Source organism: Magnolia sinica, chromosome 5, assembly GCF_029962835.1.
Source record: "Magnolia sinica isolate HGM2019 chromosome 5, MsV1, whole genome shotgun sequence".
Taxonomy (NCBI): domain Eukaryota; kingdom Viridiplantae; phylum Streptophyta; class Magnoliopsida; order Magnoliales; family Magnoliaceae; genus Magnolia; species Magnolia sinica.
Window position 1 is genome coordinate 105,917,443 of NC_080577.1, and position 17,335 is coordinate 105,934,777.

At 38.4% G+C, this 17,335-nt stretch overlaps 2 non-coding genes across 2 annotated transcripts; both read left to right on the plus strand.

Annotated features, from left to right (window-relative positions):
* Positions 1–6,223: 6,223 nt before the first annotated feature.
* On the plus strand, positions 6,224–6,330 carry LOC131247629 (small nucleolar RNA R71). The gene has a single exon (XR_009171905.1). It is a non-coding gene; the product is annotated as a small nucleolar RNA R71 (small nucleolar RNA).
* Positions 6,331–11,853: 5,523 nt separating this feature from the next.
* LOC131247539 (small nucleolar RNA R71) lies at positions 11,854–11,960 on the plus strand. The gene has a single exon (XR_009171822.1). It is a non-coding gene; the product is annotated as a small nucleolar RNA R71 (small nucleolar RNA).
* The last annotated feature ends 5,375 nt before the right edge of the window (positions 11,961–17,335 follow it).

Sequence of the window (17,335 nt, forward strand, 5' to 3'; positions counted from 1 at the left end):
CAAGCCGAACGGATAGTGAGAACCCTGTGATCTCGCATTTTAGAACCTTTTTAGGCCACTTGAGCTTCAGTTTCTCGATTTTCTCGGATCTCTGGCGTGTAAATCTATTGATCTCGGTCCCTTGGGGTTTGTCCCTTCTCTGGTGAATTTTGAGTATTAAATCTTAGCTTTTAGCACCTGTTTCAATCCAAGGTCTTAAATACACTCTGCATCACAAACACGATTAAATTGGGCCGTTAAACAGTATTATGCTCATAAAATCCAGTAATAACTAAGGTCTACATGCAATATTTGACCCTCAACACAATCCCCAACAAGCATCTTGCTAGTCCCAAGCAAAGTATGCGAAAAATAAGTTGAGAAATACAGGACAATCTCTAAAAATTCGAGCGATTTTTTAAAACAATCAAGATACTAGAAATCCAAGATTCATGAATGTTGGGCAATACTGTCTCCTGGAATCAAGCGCACGGTAAACTTCATAATCAAGTTCAAAGTATTAATCCATCAATTAGAAAAATTCTAAACATTTAAGTTCCATGGGTGTATAGTATAGTCTCAGCTTACCATCATTAAAATCCATTTCTATATTTTAGGATATCATTGGAACCCAACAATAGAATTTATGATAACCAAGACTTAAACCAAAACTTACCTCACAGATCATTTTTTCATTCTTATAGCTTTTGATTTTTTCATTAAAAGTAACGCCAAGAAGGGAAATCAAATCTTCACCTATAGGGAGCAGACTTAAGGTAAAGACCAGTCGCCCAATAAATTTTTTTTTTATGTCAACCTTGGGGAATCAAACCTTCACCTGTAGGGAGCAAACCTATGGTGAAGACCATTCGCCCAATCCTTTCAATTCTTCTTTATAAACATGATGGTAGAACTTCGAAGGTTGGTCCCTTTTGTGCTTAGTGATTACCAAGTTAATCCTTCAATATCGACTGAAACCTTAATGTGTAAGCGAGATGTGACATGTAAAATTATGATTCAATCAATGTTTAAAACTTCTAATCATGGATTGATAAGTCGCTCTCAACTATGAAATCTATCAAACAACTAAATCCAAGAGACATAAATCACCAACATCATGTATCTTGTAAGTCTAAATCTAAGATGGTCGTCAAAATCACTTCGAATTCATACGAAATTCTAGAAAAGTTTAAAAATTTTCACAATTTCTGCTCAAGACCAAAAAAATGGAGATTAGGTAACCTAATCTCCCACCCCCAACTAAAAATCTACATTGTCCACAATGTAAAAGATATGCTCGCAATGTACATGAGACAATGAAAGTAAATGCGAAGTGATGGGAAGATTGTACCTGGACGAGGGATTCACGAAGATTTTACACAAAGATCTCAGCATGAAAGCAAGTCAGCACAAGAGAGAAACCAACAAAAGAAAACTATCCTAAAACAATGTAGAAAGAAAATTAACCTAGAACAGTATAAAGCAAACTACCCTAGTCCTATGAAAACAGGAAACCTACCTATACCTCCATCAGACTAGGAGATCAATTCTGGTAAACAGGATCAGTCAGAGGTATGGACATGTCCTCTGAATCAAATTTCTCGACAAATGGCTTTAAGCGATGTCCATTTACTTTAAACTCATTGCCATTGTCAGGATCTCTTATCTCAACGGCCCCATGAGGATACATAGTGACCACAATGTAAGGGCCAGTCTAACGAGATCGAAGCTTACCTGGAAAGAGATGTAATCGAGAATTATACAAAAGAATTTTCTGACCAGGTGTGAATGATTTCTGTAGAATACGTTGGTCATGAAATGCCTTCATTTTGTCCTTATAAATTCTTGAGTTCTCGTATGCGTCGTTCCGGATTTCTTCGAGTTCATTCAACTGAAGTTTGCGTAGCGAGCCAGCATTGTCCAGATTGAAACTCAATTTTTTGATTGCCCAGTAGGCTCTATGTTCCAACTCTACAGGCAAGTGGTAAGCCTTTGCATAGACAAGTCTAAAGGGAGACATTCCAATAGGGGTTTTAAACACAGTACGGTAAGCCTATAAGGCATCGGTCAATCGGATTGACTAATCCTTACGGTCAGGGTTAACCGTTTTCTCCAAAATGTGTTTGATCTCCCTATTAGAAATCTCAACTTGCCCACTTATCTGTGGGTGATATGGGGTGCTCACCTTATGAGAGATACCGTATTTCTTCATTAAACTCTTGAATGACCTATTACAAAAGTGTGAGCCCCCATCACTAATGATAGCTCGAGGCGTTCCGAATCGGGAAAGGATGTTCTCTTTTAGGAATTTAATGACCGTGCGATGGTCATTATTCCGACATGGAATTGCTTCAACCCATTTAGTGACATAGTTTACAGCGAGCAAAATATATAGATTTTCAAAAGATTGGGGGAATGGTCCCATGAAATCAATGCCCTAACAATCAAATGTCTCGATGATAAGAATGAGATTCAAGGGCATCATATTTCGACGGGACAACGCTCCCAACTTCTGACAACGCTCACAAGCTTTGCAAAACTTATGAGTGTCCCTGAACATAGTGGGCCAGTAAAAGTCACACTGCAAAATCTTGGCTGTGGTCTTTTTGGCAGAAAAGTGACCACCACAGGCCTGTGAATGACAGAAAGAGATGACACTCTGATGCTCAACGTCTGGCACACATGTCTTTAAGATTTGCTCTGGGCAATATTTAAATAAATATGGATCGTCCCAGAAAAAGTTACGTACCTTGGTAAAGAATTTCTTCTTATCTTGCGTAGTCCAATGTGTCGGTATGGAACCTGTGGCAAGATAATTAGCAATATCAGTGAACCAAGGTGAATGGGAGACTCTGAACAGTTGTTCATTAGGGAACATATCATTGATATGAGTCGCCTCAAGGGAATCAGAGGTATTAAGGCGAGAAAGGTGATCAGTCACTATGTTCTCTACTCCATTTTTATCTTTAATTTTCAAATCAAATTCTTGGAGTACAAGGATCCATCTTATCAGGCGGGGCTTAGAATCATTCTTAGAAAGAAGATACTTGAGTGCCGCATGATCTATGTAGATAATGATCTTGGATCCGATCAGGTAGGACCTAAATTTGTCCAAGGCGAACACTACAGCTAAGAGTTCCTTTTCCATAGTTGAGTAATTCACTTGGGCAGGATTTAGAGTCCTACTCACATAATGAATGATGTAAGGCCTCTTATCTTTTCTCTGACCTAGAACTGCTCCAAGAGTATAATCAGAAGCGTCGCATATAAGCTCAAAAGGAAGGCTCCAGTCGGGTGGTTGTATGATGGGTGCACCAGTCAACATGCCCTTGAGCTTAGTGAAAGCTTCCTGACATGGCTCAGTCCACTCGTATGGTGCATCCTTTTGAAGTAGATTACATAAAGGACGAGAGATGAGACTAAAGTCCTTTATGAATCTTCTGTAAAACTCAGTGTGTCCTAAGAAGGATCACACGTCCCGTATGTTCTTGGGTGGAGGTAGGTTAGAGATAAGATCAATTTTTGCCTTATCCACCTCGATTCCTTTGGAAGAGATAATATGTCCAAGGACAATTCTCTTATGAACCATGAAATGACACTTCTCCCAATTAAGTACCAAGTTCTTTTCTTCACATCTTTTCAGCACACATTTAAGACTCTCTAAGCACTCGCTGAAAGATGAACCGAAAACAGAGAAATCGTCCATGAAGACCTCTAGATATTTTCCCACCATGTCAGAAAAGATATTTATCATACATCGCTGAAAGGTGGCAGGGGCATTACATAATCTGAATGACATCCTTCTGTAGGCAAAGGTGCCGTAGGGACATGTAAATGTGGTCTTTTCCTGGTCCTCAGGGGCGATTTCAATCTGATTGTAGCCCGAATATTCGTCAAGGAAACAGTAATAGGAATGACCAGCTAGCCTTTCCAAGATTTGATCAATGAAGGGCAAAGGAAAGTGGTCCTTCCTCGTGACGGTATTCAGCTTCCTATAGTCAATGCACATTCTCCAACCAGTAGTAACTCTAGTTGGCACGAGTTCATTATTGGCATTGGCTACGATGGTGATCCCGGACTTCTTAGGAACCACCTGAGTTGGACTCACCCATTGACTATCGGATATGGGGTATATGATACCCACATCCAATAGTTTAAGAACCTCGGCCTTAACCACTTCCCTCATGTTTGGATTTAGTCTACGTTGTGATTGCCGAGCTATCTTCGCATTATCCTTAAGATATATGCGGTGAGTACAAATCGAGGGGTCGATTCCCTTGAGGTCCGCTATCGTCCATCCAAGGGCTCCCTTATGCTCAATGAGAGTAGATATGAGCATACTCTCCTGTTCTTTCTCCAGGTGGGCAGAGATCACCACCGGGTATGTCTCATCTTGATCTAAATAAACATATTTCAAATCAGAGGGTATAAGTTTTAGGTCAAGCTTCAGTGGCTTGAGGTTAAACGGTAGAGGCATTACATCAGTTTGGGGCAACTCTTCAAATTGTGGCCTCCACCGGTTAACTTCAAGTACTGGTGTAGTATCAAGTAAGGCACACGTCTCCCTAATTCATCATCAAAATCATGGGAGTGGGCCAGGCACGTCTCTAGAGGGTTAGAGGATAAGGTCAAAGGTGTCGTATTTTCCACGAAAGAGTCAATCATGTTAATCTCATGGAAGTCGTCATCATCCTCTAAGTTTCTGCCGTTATTGAAAAAGATGTTTGACTCCAATGTAATATTCTCAAAAGACATAGTCATGATACCATTCCTGTAATTGATAATTGCATTTGAAGTGGCAAGGAATGGGCGACCAAGAATGACGGGAATCTGAGTGTTCATGTTATTGATGGGTTCGGTGTCCAGGATGATAAAATCTACAGGGTAGTAAAATCTATCGACCTGGACCAACACATCCTCAATTATCCCTCTTGGTACATGAACAGAGTGACCAGTAAGTTGTAGTGTGGTTAGGGTGAGTTTTAATTCCCCCAAACCTAACTGTCTGTATACTGAGTAGGGAATCAGATTAATGCTCGCTCCTAAGTCAAGAAGTGCATGATCAATTCGATGGTCCCCGATTACACATGATATGGTTGGGCTATCGGGATCTTTGAATTTCTGTGGCACATCTTGCTTTAGGATGACACTCACTTTCTCGGTCAAGAAGATCTTCTTTTGAATACTTTACCGTCGTTTGGTCATGCATAAGTCTTTCAGGAATTTGACATATGAAGGTATCTGTTTTACAACATCAAGTAGGGAAATATTGACTTTCACTTGTTTCAGCACCTCTAGGATATCCTGAGAGTTAGAAAGAGATTTTGGTGTGACCAACCGTTGGGGAAATGGAGCAACTGACTTTTCTAAAAGTTTCGGTTCTAATTTTTATGGGGCCTTACTAGATCCATCATTGTTGTCCTCTTCTGGTTCTTGAGGCTTTTCGGGCCTAACCGGAAGGGTTTTATCAATGATCTTCCCACTCCTAAGAGCGGTGATGGATTTAGTATGCTCCATTTGATTTGAAGAGCTGAGATTACTTATCTCGTATTGCGGTTTAGGATTGGGGAGCGGTTGTGCAGGAAGCATCCCCCTTTCTATAACCGTCATACGTGAATCCATCTTTTGCATAAAATCTCACATTGCCTGGGTCAGCTCTTGCATGAAATTTTGAACCGGTTCTTCTAGAGGTTTCCCCTGATTTGAATTTTGATTGAAGAAAATTTGAGGGGTAGCAGTTTGTCCATTTCTCCAACAAAAGTTTGGATGATTTTTCCAACCAGGATTGTACGTATTAGAGGTTGGTCCATTAAAAGGTCTTTGATAAGTATTTACGGCATTAGATTGTTCATTCAACACTTCTCGAAAGGCGGGTATTGTAGGACAATTTTCAGTTGTATGAATATTGTAATCACAGATGCCGCAAACACTTTCATTAACCTTATCCTTCTTTCCTTCCATGGCCTCAAATTTCCTTATGAGCGTAGTCACCTTATACTTGAGATCATCCTCTTCCTTTAAGAGATACAATCCACCTTTCTCTTTAGATTGAGTCGGCCTAGACGTGGTGTTCGATTTTGGGTAATAATCCCATGATTGTGTTTTTTCAGCAAGACTATCGAGGTAATCCCATACCTCGTCGACATTTTTATTAATGAATTCTCCATTACACATTGTCTCAACTATTTGGCACATGGAAGATGTCAGTCTATCGTAGAAAAAATTTGTGATGCGCCACATTTCAAAGCCATGTTGTGGGCATGAACTGATCAAATCCTTGATCCTTTCCCAACATTGGTAAAATGATTTATCCTTCTTTTGGGTTAAGTTCATGATTGCTTTTCTAAGGGTAATCGTTTTATGATGTGGAAAAAATTTCTTTATAAATTCCCTTTGCATATCATTCCATGTGCCAATGGATCTTGGACGCAGTGAATGTAACCACATTTTAGACTTCTCCTTCAAGGAAAAAGGAAAGAGTTTCAGCCTGACTGTGTCCTCAGACACATTTTGAAAATATAAAGTGGCTATGATCTCATCAAACTCTTTCAAATGTAGATATGGTTCTTCAGATTCAAGCCCATGGAACTTAGGAAGGAGTTGGATAACCCCGGGCTTGATGTCCATATGTCCTGTATTTTCAAGAAAAATCATATATGAGGGCGTACTCACCCCCGCTGGTTGTAAATAATCTCGTAAAGTACGAGGCGGGGGTGCTTGATGTACCTCATTCTCATCCTGAATGTCTTCCACCCTAGGTTGGGGTAGAAGAGGTTGGTTTTCAGCCATCACTTCAATTAACTAAAGGGATTTTGAGTGGTGTCTAGTCCAGCGACGGATAGTTAACCCCTCAACCAATCCTCCTTCAGTCAAGAGACGTCGAGTGTTGTCACGGTCCCACTTGGGCATGAAACACTCGTAGCCCTCAATCAAATTCGAAACCTAATCCTAAGAAAGGAAAAGAAAATCTAGAAAGAAAGAGAGGGTTAGAAAGAAGTTACCAAATTGGAGTCCCTAAGTTAAAAACCTGCAAAAGAAAACAAAACAAGTCAGTTTCTAAAGAGAATGTCTAAAATTAGAAAATCCTTAAAAAGAAAGATAGAAGTAAACTAGTTTTTAAAAGAAGAAATTCCTAAAGGAAAGTGGAAATTTCTAAAATAAATTAGGAAAGTCCTAAACTAGAAAGTAAGTTACTAAAAGAGATCTGAAAAATAGAAAGTAGAGAAAGAGCTTACCAAATTACAAATTTCTTTCTTAAAAGCCTACAAAATAGGAAAGTTAGTTTCTAAACAAAAAGTCTACAAGTAGAAAATTTCTAAAAATAAATTAGGAAACAAATTTAGATTCTAAAAGAGTTAGAATTAGAAAGTTACTAAAAATAAAAATAGAAAGTTAGTTTCTAAAAAAAGGAAAAATTTCTAAAACTAGAAAATAGAAAGTTACTTAAAAGAAGAATCTAAATCTAAAATTAGAAGAGTATAGAAAGTAAGAGGAGAAGTTAGAAAGATGGTACCAAATGAGTAGTTCCTATGTTAAGATCCTGTAAAAGAAAACAAAAGAGATTAGTTTGTAAAATAGAAAATCTAAACCTAAAATTAAAAAGTTTCTAAAAAATAAACTAATTCTTTAAAAAGGAAAGTTTCTAAAAGTAAAATAAAGGAAGATGAGTTAGTTTCTAAAATTAAAAAGAATTTCTAAAAAGGGAAATAACTAACCTAGTTTCTAAAAACAAAAGAAGAAAGTTTCTAAAAATAAACTATTTCCTAAAAATAGAAAAATACTAGAATTAGAAAATTTCTAAAACTCAAACCCTAATTCTAAAAATAAAAAAAGTAGAGGAATTAGAAAGGGATTACCAATTTAGAAGTTTGTGTCAGGATCCTATAAAACAGGAAAACAGGTTAGTTTCTAGAAATTAGAAAAATCTAAACCTAAAGTTAGAAAAATCCTAATTTTAAACTAATCCTAAAACTAGTTAATTTCAGAAAAACGTAACCGTCAATCCCCGGCAATGGCGCCAAAAACTTGTTCACTCCCCAAGTATAGGGTTATGATGTAGTAATAAACTCGGTAAGACCGAGGTCGAATCCTAAGGGACTGAACCTTGTACGTAATCTGAAAATAACTAGAACTAGAACTAGAAAAAGATGAAATCTAAATCAGGTAGATTTGAGGAATAATGATGAAATAGTAAACTAAAATATATAGAATTCAAAGGTAGGAAACTAGGGATTCAGAGGATCCACTTGTAGGATCAGGGAGATCTTATGCCTGCATTAAAAACTCATCTGAACTTGGAGTCTATCTTCATCCAGTTGAAGGGTGTAACCATAAAAATCAAGACTGAACTTCCTTTGATATAGTTTTCAAGAGATGAAAGATGTATGAATTAGAATGGATTCCATTACCAAACAATGCCCAGGAGACAAAGCAAACAATAGAATTAAACTAATTGGCAACCAATCATTGATGTATGAAGGTTAGGAAGGGTTCTGTCATCCGACCATGTCTAGGAGACGATGGGGAACAACAGGGCTTCCTGACATTATAATCAAAATAAGTCAAAGAATATGCTCAAAGCTATCGTAGACCCATTGTAATTTTAGTCACAACAGACCATTAAAAACTAAAAGCATTCCCATAATCAAACTAGTATCAAGTTCAATTCAGTCAAAATAAACACAAGCAAAAGGTTCCCCCATCACGCTACAAGCTTCACCTCTTAGCCCTAGCTAAGAGGTTTAGCCAGACATGTTTATGATTAGGCTAAATCTCAAATAAATGTAAACAGCAATTAAGCAAAAGAGAAGAAAAAGAACTCTTTGAAGATCGCTCGTACTCCACTCGTTCACGGCTCCACGTTCACGTTCCAGATCTCCTTTATGTGCTCAACTCTCTCTTCTCTATAGTTGTGAAGGTCGGCTGGGAGTGCGTAAGGGCTAGAGTCAGTTCATGCAGTCGGTGCATGGAGAATGCGGACGGAAGCTGGAGTTTACCACTCCTTTCGCAGCAAAAACGCAACCAATTTGCGTTGGAGTGGAATTTTCGGCTACAAGAGCTCCCGGCGCGCCATCTGGGCCGTTTAGACTTCATGGCTCTGGTCGGTCCCACCTAGGGATGATTTTGAACGGCCATGATCATTGGACCGATCCTGGCCATGATCGATAAATGGCCCGGATCAACTGGGTCTCGGTTGCACCGTAAACAGCGCCTGCGCGAGCCTTGCGCAGTGCTGATGGTGGGCCCTTTGATCAGCAGCGAACGAGAAATCCACACCGTCCATTAGGTTCTGCTTCAAAAACGGTTCTGAGATGGTTGGTTTTGGAGTGCTGTAATCGTGGCCCACTTGATCAATCATTCAGTGATGGTTCCACCATCCAGCGAGTAAAAGGACCATTTTTGACAAGTCTCGGTCCCAGATCTCCTAAATTGCGATTGGTTCAGGCCTCTGAATCCAATGAACGGTGAGGATCATTCAAAAGTATGGTGATAATGGCCCACCGAGCGTCCTCCGCAAGCTCTGTATGTGAAACAGAGGCGAAATTTCTGGATTTCTAAATCCTGATGGGTTAGTGGTCGCTGACTGTTTCAGATGGTTTGGTGCGCAGCGAGTGCACTTGCTGTAGTGCATGTGCAGCATTTGTGTGAGCCTGCTGTGATATTTATGAGAAATCCAATCTATCCGTCCATTTATTCAGCTAATTTAAATGGTTGAGATTTGAATTGAAGCATATCCAGGTATCAGCTGGGCCCCAAATTAGAGATTCATGGGCTGATCATCCGTTGGCCCACTTCCATAGGGATCCAATGGCTGAAATTTGACGTGTACGGTTAATTTATGGTCCTCATCCTCATACCATGTCTAAAGTTTCAAGCCGAACGGATAGTGAGAACCCTGTGATCTCGCATTTTAGAACCTTTTTAGGCCATTTGAGTTTCAGTTTCTCGATTTTCTTGAATCTCTGGCGTGTAAATCTACTGATCTCGGTCCCCTAGGGTTTGTCCCTTCTCTGGTGAATTTTGAGCATTAAATCTTAGCTTTTAGCACCTGTTTCAATCCAAGCTCTTAAATACACCCTGCATCACAAACACGATTAAATTGGGCCGTTAAACAATATCATGCTCATAAAATCCAGTAATAACTAGGGTCTATATGCAATATTTGACCCTCAACAATGTCTCTAGAGGATTAAAGGATAAGGTCAAAGGTGTTCTTTCTTCCATGAAAGAGTCAATTATGTTAATGTCATGGAAATCGTCATCATCCTCTGACCATCTGCATGTATTGAAAAAGATGTTTAACTCCAATGTTATATTCCCGAAAGACATACTCATGACTTCATTCCTACAATTAATGATTGCATTTGAAGTGGTAAGGAATGAGCGACTAAGAATGACGAGAATTTGAGTGCTCATGTTACTTATAGGTTCGGTATCCAGGACGATAAAATCTATAGGGTAGTTAAATCTGTCAACCTAAACCAACACATCCTCAATTATCCCTCTCGGTACACGAACAGATCGATCAACAAGTTGTAATGTGGTTAAGGTAGGTCTTAATTCACCAAATTCTAACACTTGTACACCGAGTAGGGAATTAGATTAATGCTCACTCCTAAGTCAAGAAGTGCGTGCTCAATTTGATAATTTCCGATTATACATGATATGGTTGGGCTACTGGGATCTTTGAATTTTTGCGGCACATCTTGCTTTATGATGACACTCATTTTCTCAGTTAAGAAAATTTTCTTTTGAATATTTTACCGTCTTTTGGTTGTACAAAAGTCTTTCAGGAATTTAACATATGAAGGTATTTGTTTTATGACATCAAGTAGAGGAATATTGATCTTCACTTTTTTCAACACCTCTAGAATGTCCTGAGAGTTAGAGAGAAGTTTTGGTGCAACCAATCATTGGAAAAATGGAGTAATTGGCTTACCCTGAAATTCCAGTTCTATTTCTTGGGGGGCAATGCTAGGTTTATCATCGTTGTCATTTTCTAGGTCCTTAGGCTTTTTAGCCCTTACCAGAATAGTTTTGTCAATTATCTTCCCACTCCTAAGAGTGGTGATAGACTTAACTTGATCCATCTGATTTGAAGAGCTGGTATCACTTATCTCTATCCTCAAATTACCGATTGGATAGAGGTTGAGTAAGAAGCATTCCCTTTCCTCAAATTACCGATTGTAACTCCATCCTTTGGACAGACGACGCAAGCGTTCCAATCACGGATTTGATTTCCTGGATTGCTTGTGTCGTACTCTGATTAAATAGTTCTTGGTCTTAAATGTGTTTTACAACTGGATCCTCTTGAGGTTTCCCTTGATTTAGAATTTGAATTTGGTTGAAGAAACCTTGAGGGGAAGCAGTTTGTCCATTCCTCCAATTGAAGTTTGGATGATTTTTCCAACTAGGATTGTACGTATTAGAGGTGGGTCCATTGAAAGGTCTTTGGTAATTATTTATGACATTGGATTGCTTAGTTAGTACTTCTTAAAAGACAGATATAGTTGGACAATTTTCAGTTGTGTGACTGTTCCAACCACAAATACCACAAACAACTTCCTTACTCTTATCCTTCTTTAATTCCATGGTCTCGAATTTTCTTATGAGATTAGCCACTTTAACATTGATATCATCATCCTGTTTCAGAAGGTATACTCTGCCTCTTTCCTTTGATTGAGTGGGCTAGAAGTGGTACTCGATTTTGGGTATGTGTCCCATGATTGTGCGTTTTCAGCAAGTCTATCCAATTAATCCCACACATCATCGACATTTTTATTCACAAATTCCCCAATGCACATTGTCTCGACTAATTGGCGCATAGAAGATGTTAGCCCATCATAGAAAAAGTGTGTAATGTGCCACATTTCAAATCCGTGTTGTGGGCATGAGCTGACAAGATCCTTGAACCGCTCCCAACATTGGAAGAATGTTTCATCCTCCTTTTGGGTGAAGTTCATGATTGACTTTTTAAGGGTGTTCATTTTATGAAAATTCTTTATGAACTCCCTTTGCATATCATTTCATGTGCCAATAGATATAGGACGTAGTGAATGTAACCACGTCTTAGCTTTCTCTTTCAAAGAAAACAGAAAGAATTTCAACTTGACTTTGTCCTCAGATACATTTGGAAAATATAAAGTGGTTATGATCTCATCAAACTCTTTCAAGGGTAGATACAGATTTTCATATTCAAGCCCATGAAATTTTGAAAAGAGTTGGAACACCCCTGGTTTGATATTCATGTGTCCTGTATTTTCTGGAAAAAACATGCATGAGGGTGTGCTCACCCCCGCCTGTTGTAAATAATGTCACAAAGTATGAGGCAGGGGTGGTTGATGCAACTCATTCTCATCCTGGATGTCTTCCACCCTAGGTTGAGGTAGAAGAGGTTGGTTTGCAGCCATCACTTCAATTAACTATGGGGATCTCGAGCGGTGTTTAGTCCTGCGATGGATAGTCAACCCCTCAACCAATCCTCCTTCAGTCAAGAGATGTCGAGTGTTATCACGGATCCACTTGGGCATGAAACACTCGCAGCCCTCAATTCAGATTCTAAACCTAACGTAAAAGAAAGGAAATAGAAATCTAGGAATAAAGAGAAAAGAGTTAGAAGGAAGTTACCAAATTCGAAGTTCCTAAGTTAGATCCTGCAAAATAAAACAAACCAAGTTAGTTTTTAAGGATAGAAAATTTAGAAATAACAAGAGATCCTAAAATAGAAAGTAAACTAGTTTCTAAGAAGGGAAAAATTCCTATAAGGAAATATAAAATTTCTAAAACAAATTAGGAAACTTCTAAACCTAAATTAGAAAATGAGAAAGTTTCTAAAAATAAAAGAAATCCTAGAAAATGAGAAAGTTTCTAAAAATAAAAGAAGTCCTATAATTAGAAAATTTCTAAAAATATAAAACAAATCCTAATATAGAAATAGAAAGGAAAAAAAATTAGGAAGAGATTACCAAATCAGAAAGCCTATACAGGGTCCTACAAAATAAGAAAGTTAGGTTAGTTTTTAGAAATCAAACAGAAAACCTAATCCTAAAAATAAAAATTAGAAAAATCCTAATCTTAACCTAATTCTAAAACTAGTTAATCTCAGAAGAACGTAACCGTCAGTCCCGGCAACGGCACTAAAAACTTGTTCACACCCCAAGTATAGGATTGTGATGTAGTAATAATCTCAGTAAGACCGAGGTCAAATCCACGGGGACTGAACCTTGTACACAATCTGAAAGTAACTTGAACTAGAACTAGGCGAAGATGTAATCAAAATCAGAAATTTTTAGAGAGCAATGGTGAAATCTTAAACTAAAACTTGTGAAATTCAAAGGTAGAAAACTAGGGTTTCTAAGGATCCACTTGTAGAGATCAGGGCGATCTATGCTTGATTCACAAACATAACTAGAATCAGAGTCCCATCTTTATCCAGTTGGAAGATATTACATTAAAAACTAAAGCTGAACATCTTTTGATCTAGTTTTCAAGAGATGAGAGGTATGAGAATTAGAATTGATTCCATCACAAAACCATGCCCATGAGATAAAGCAAACAACAAAATTTAACCAATCCACATCCAATCTAAGGGAGTTGTGAACGTTAGGATGAGTTCCATCATCCAACCATGCCCAGGAGACGATGGTGAACAACAGAGTTCCCAATTTCACAATCCTTATAATGAAAAGAATATACTCAAGCTATCGCAGATTCATTGTAATTTAAGTCACAACAAACCATTAAAGACTAAAAGTATATCTTATAATAAAAATTAAATCAAGGAAAGTTCAACACATGAATCAAAGTTGTAGAAAATCAACCCATCACGCTATAAGCTTCACCTCTTAGCCCTAGCTAAGAGGTTTAGCTTGACATATTCATGATCAAGCTTAAATCTCTTTAAAAATAAAAAATAAAAAATCATAAACAAAAATTAAGAAAAGGGAAGAAGAAAAATTCCTTTAACCGGCGGCACTCCACGTGATTTCTGTCTTCCTTCTTCTCCACGTTTCAGAATGGTATTCCCACGTCCTTATCTCTCTCTTTTATAAGCTGGAGAGGTCGGTGCTAGCCTGTGGAGTTTATGCAGTGGAAACCGCAAAGTGACCCACGTTTGGATGTAATTTTCGGCCACAGGTAACGTCGAAAACCTAGTTTTTCTCCATGGCTTTGGTATTTTTTGGCCTGGAATTCCTATGAACGGTTCAGATCATCTAATTGATCAAGGTTGGTGGGCCACAACTCCCCGCAATCCCGGACGCGTCTGGGCATCCATTTTTAGAAAGTTATTATGTTGACGTGTTCAGTGGGACCTACAGTGATGTTTTTGGTAAAATCCACCTAGTTCATTGGATTACTGGAGAAATTTCAGTCAGAAAGGAGTGGTTTTGGTCGAGTTTTGGTACGGTCCACTGTATCAAATCAATTCGCCATCTATTCTGCGTTTTTTGGCGATCAACGTGTGTATGTGTGTATTGGGCCAAAAGGCCACCATAGTTAGGGTCGTCCCTACCCCAACGACGCAATGGAAGACCCAGATCATTCGTTTGGACTATGGGTGGGGCCCACTAGCCAAAACGGGATGAAGCTCGTGCGTCCGCTGCCGGTTCTTGAGCTTTTGAAGAAATATGTCGGTCAGCGTGCGCTGACCGACTTTGGATGTTTTGGTGCACGGCCGGTGCACTTGTACAGTGTGCACACGGATCCCCACGTGGGGTCCATAGTATTGTACATGTAAACTCCGTTCCGTCCATTCATTGTGCCACCCCATTTAAGTGGTTGAAACAAAAATTAAAGTATATCCAGATATCAGGTGGGCCCTAGATTGACGATTTGTGGGATGATCTGTCCGTTGGGCCACTTTTAGAGGGATCTAAGTGTTGAATTTCAACATGTACGGTTAATTTAGGGTTCTCAGGCTAGATATAAAGTTTTGAGCCAAACGGATGGTGAGAACCTTATGATCTTGCATTTAGGACGACTTTCAGGCCTCTTAAACTTGATTTTCTTGGATCTCTAGCGTGTATATTCTTCGATCTCGGTCCCCTGGGGTCCGTCCCTTACCTTGGTCATTTTAGAGCATTAAATCAATACTTTTAATACCCTTTTCAGTCCAAGCTCTTTAAATTCACCTTACAACAAAAACACAATTAAAATAGGACATTAAACATTATCATGTACGTAAAATCAAGTAATAATTGGGGTCTAATATGCATTATTTAACCCTCAACAGCTAACCGGTTTAGATTTTTTTAGTCCAAACTTGCTTGATACATTCTCAAGATACTACTCCTCGGACAAGCATATCCTATTCATTTCTCTATCCCTATATATATTGATATCGAGAATCCTCTTTGTAGCCCCTAAATCTTTTATACCAAATGTTATGGATAACCGAGCTTTCAATATGTTGATTTTAAATATGTTATCTCTGACGATAAACATATCATCAGCATACAACAATAGAATAATGAATTCTCCATCACCCAGTAATCTAAAATAGACAGAATGATCAAATTCACTTCTAATCCCCTGAAAAAGTGATTAATGGACTCGCCAAGACTGATTATGTCCTATTACAACTAATGAACTAAGGACCTCAATCTAGGTTGGGATCGGATCCATCCAATTGCTCAACCGGCCATATTAAAATAATTTTATGGGCTGGGCTTACTTCTCATGCCACTAAACATATGTAAGACCGGGTCTAACCTATGGACCTCAATACTCAATGGCTGGACTGAGGCTTGTCTGGCCAGCCCACATTACCACTGTTTTGGTGACATGTTTTTTAAAACTTGAACTTTGGAAGCTCTCATCTCTTCCATACCATGCCAAGGCCAGTTTCTCTTATAACTAGACATGACTCGTTGATTCAAGTTGCCTTAGTAATTGTAGAAGTGAGGTTTTCATGGCTTGAATTATATTGGATGTAGAGCGGGTCGCGAACAGTTACATCGCCAAGATGGATCAGAAAAGGCCCGGTCGATGACAGAAGTAATCCAGACCATTGAACCTTAAATCGGGCGTATCTTGCAATCCGGAATGAGTTATCTGACGTAAAATATATGATTTTGGGGTAGAACGAGCTACTGAAACCAACTAACCCGGCTATGCGGGGTTATGTAGCCCAGAATTGAGAAAAACCCCTGGATTGACGGTCGTTTCCCTGTTTTAATTTCGTTTTTACTATAAATAGTAAGTTTTAGTTTGATTATAACTCTTCATCCGTCGGGCTTTAGGAGTTGTGCCCAATGTGAAAAGAGCTTAGAATAATTAAGAGAATGGTTTGGTGAAGCCAAATACGACACTTACTATTTTTGGCCGAAAACCTTGCGCACTAGTAGACATTACGACCGTCTATAAATAGTAAGTTTACTATTTATAGTAAGTCGCGGATTCTAAGAGTTTGAGTTGTAGTTTGATTTTAATTTATTTCCCATTGCTTGGTACCCCCATTTAAAGGGTTGTGAACTCGTTTTTATTCATCAATTAATCAATTTTGAATTTCTTAGAATTTATTTCTATTTTCTGCTTTATTTCCTCGTGGATTCGAGAAGTCTCTGTGAGGAGTCCAGAGAAGCTCCGCGGATTCGGAGTAGTTATCCTCATCACGTTCATCCTTGCGTCAATATTTATAAAGAAAATCATTTAAAAACTTAAATTAATCCTTTTCTGCCCATTTATTTGAAGTTTTTAATAATTAATAATTAATAATATATACTTTAAAATACTTTCAGCAATATTTTTTCATAAAAAAGAGAGAAAAATGTTAAAACCTAAAAATCTCCTGAGAAATTGTCAAGAGCAATATATATTTGTCGCTAGGGAGGGTGGTCAATTCGTCTTGTGTTGAATGGTTCGATGGCCCGACCGAAAAAGACATGTGACGAGGACAGCGACCCACCTCCAAAGGCTGTCCAGTCCGGTCCAAACCAGTCCAGCTTGCTAGTCCGACCGAGGTTTTGAAATATTGTTAATTTATAACATTAAGAAGCTCTGCTCGCATAAAAACAATCAAATCCCTGGTCAATTTAAATGATTTTTCATCAAATGATGCCCGTTAAAACCGACAGTTCCACATAAGTCAGTAATTTTTATTATTTTTTTATTTTTTAAATTCTAATTAAGTACCTTCCAAATTCATAAATCAACATATATCATTGCTGACTAATCCATTGAAACACGTCTGTTTGATAGGTCTGGAATCTCAACACAATGTGACAAAGAGCTTTCGGAAATCAAATCTTTTGAATTTCTTATATATATATATATATATATTCTCACCATCTTTCGAGATTAGGAGAAACGGATTCTTCTAGAAATGGAAATTAAGCATGTTTGGACGTGCCTCAAA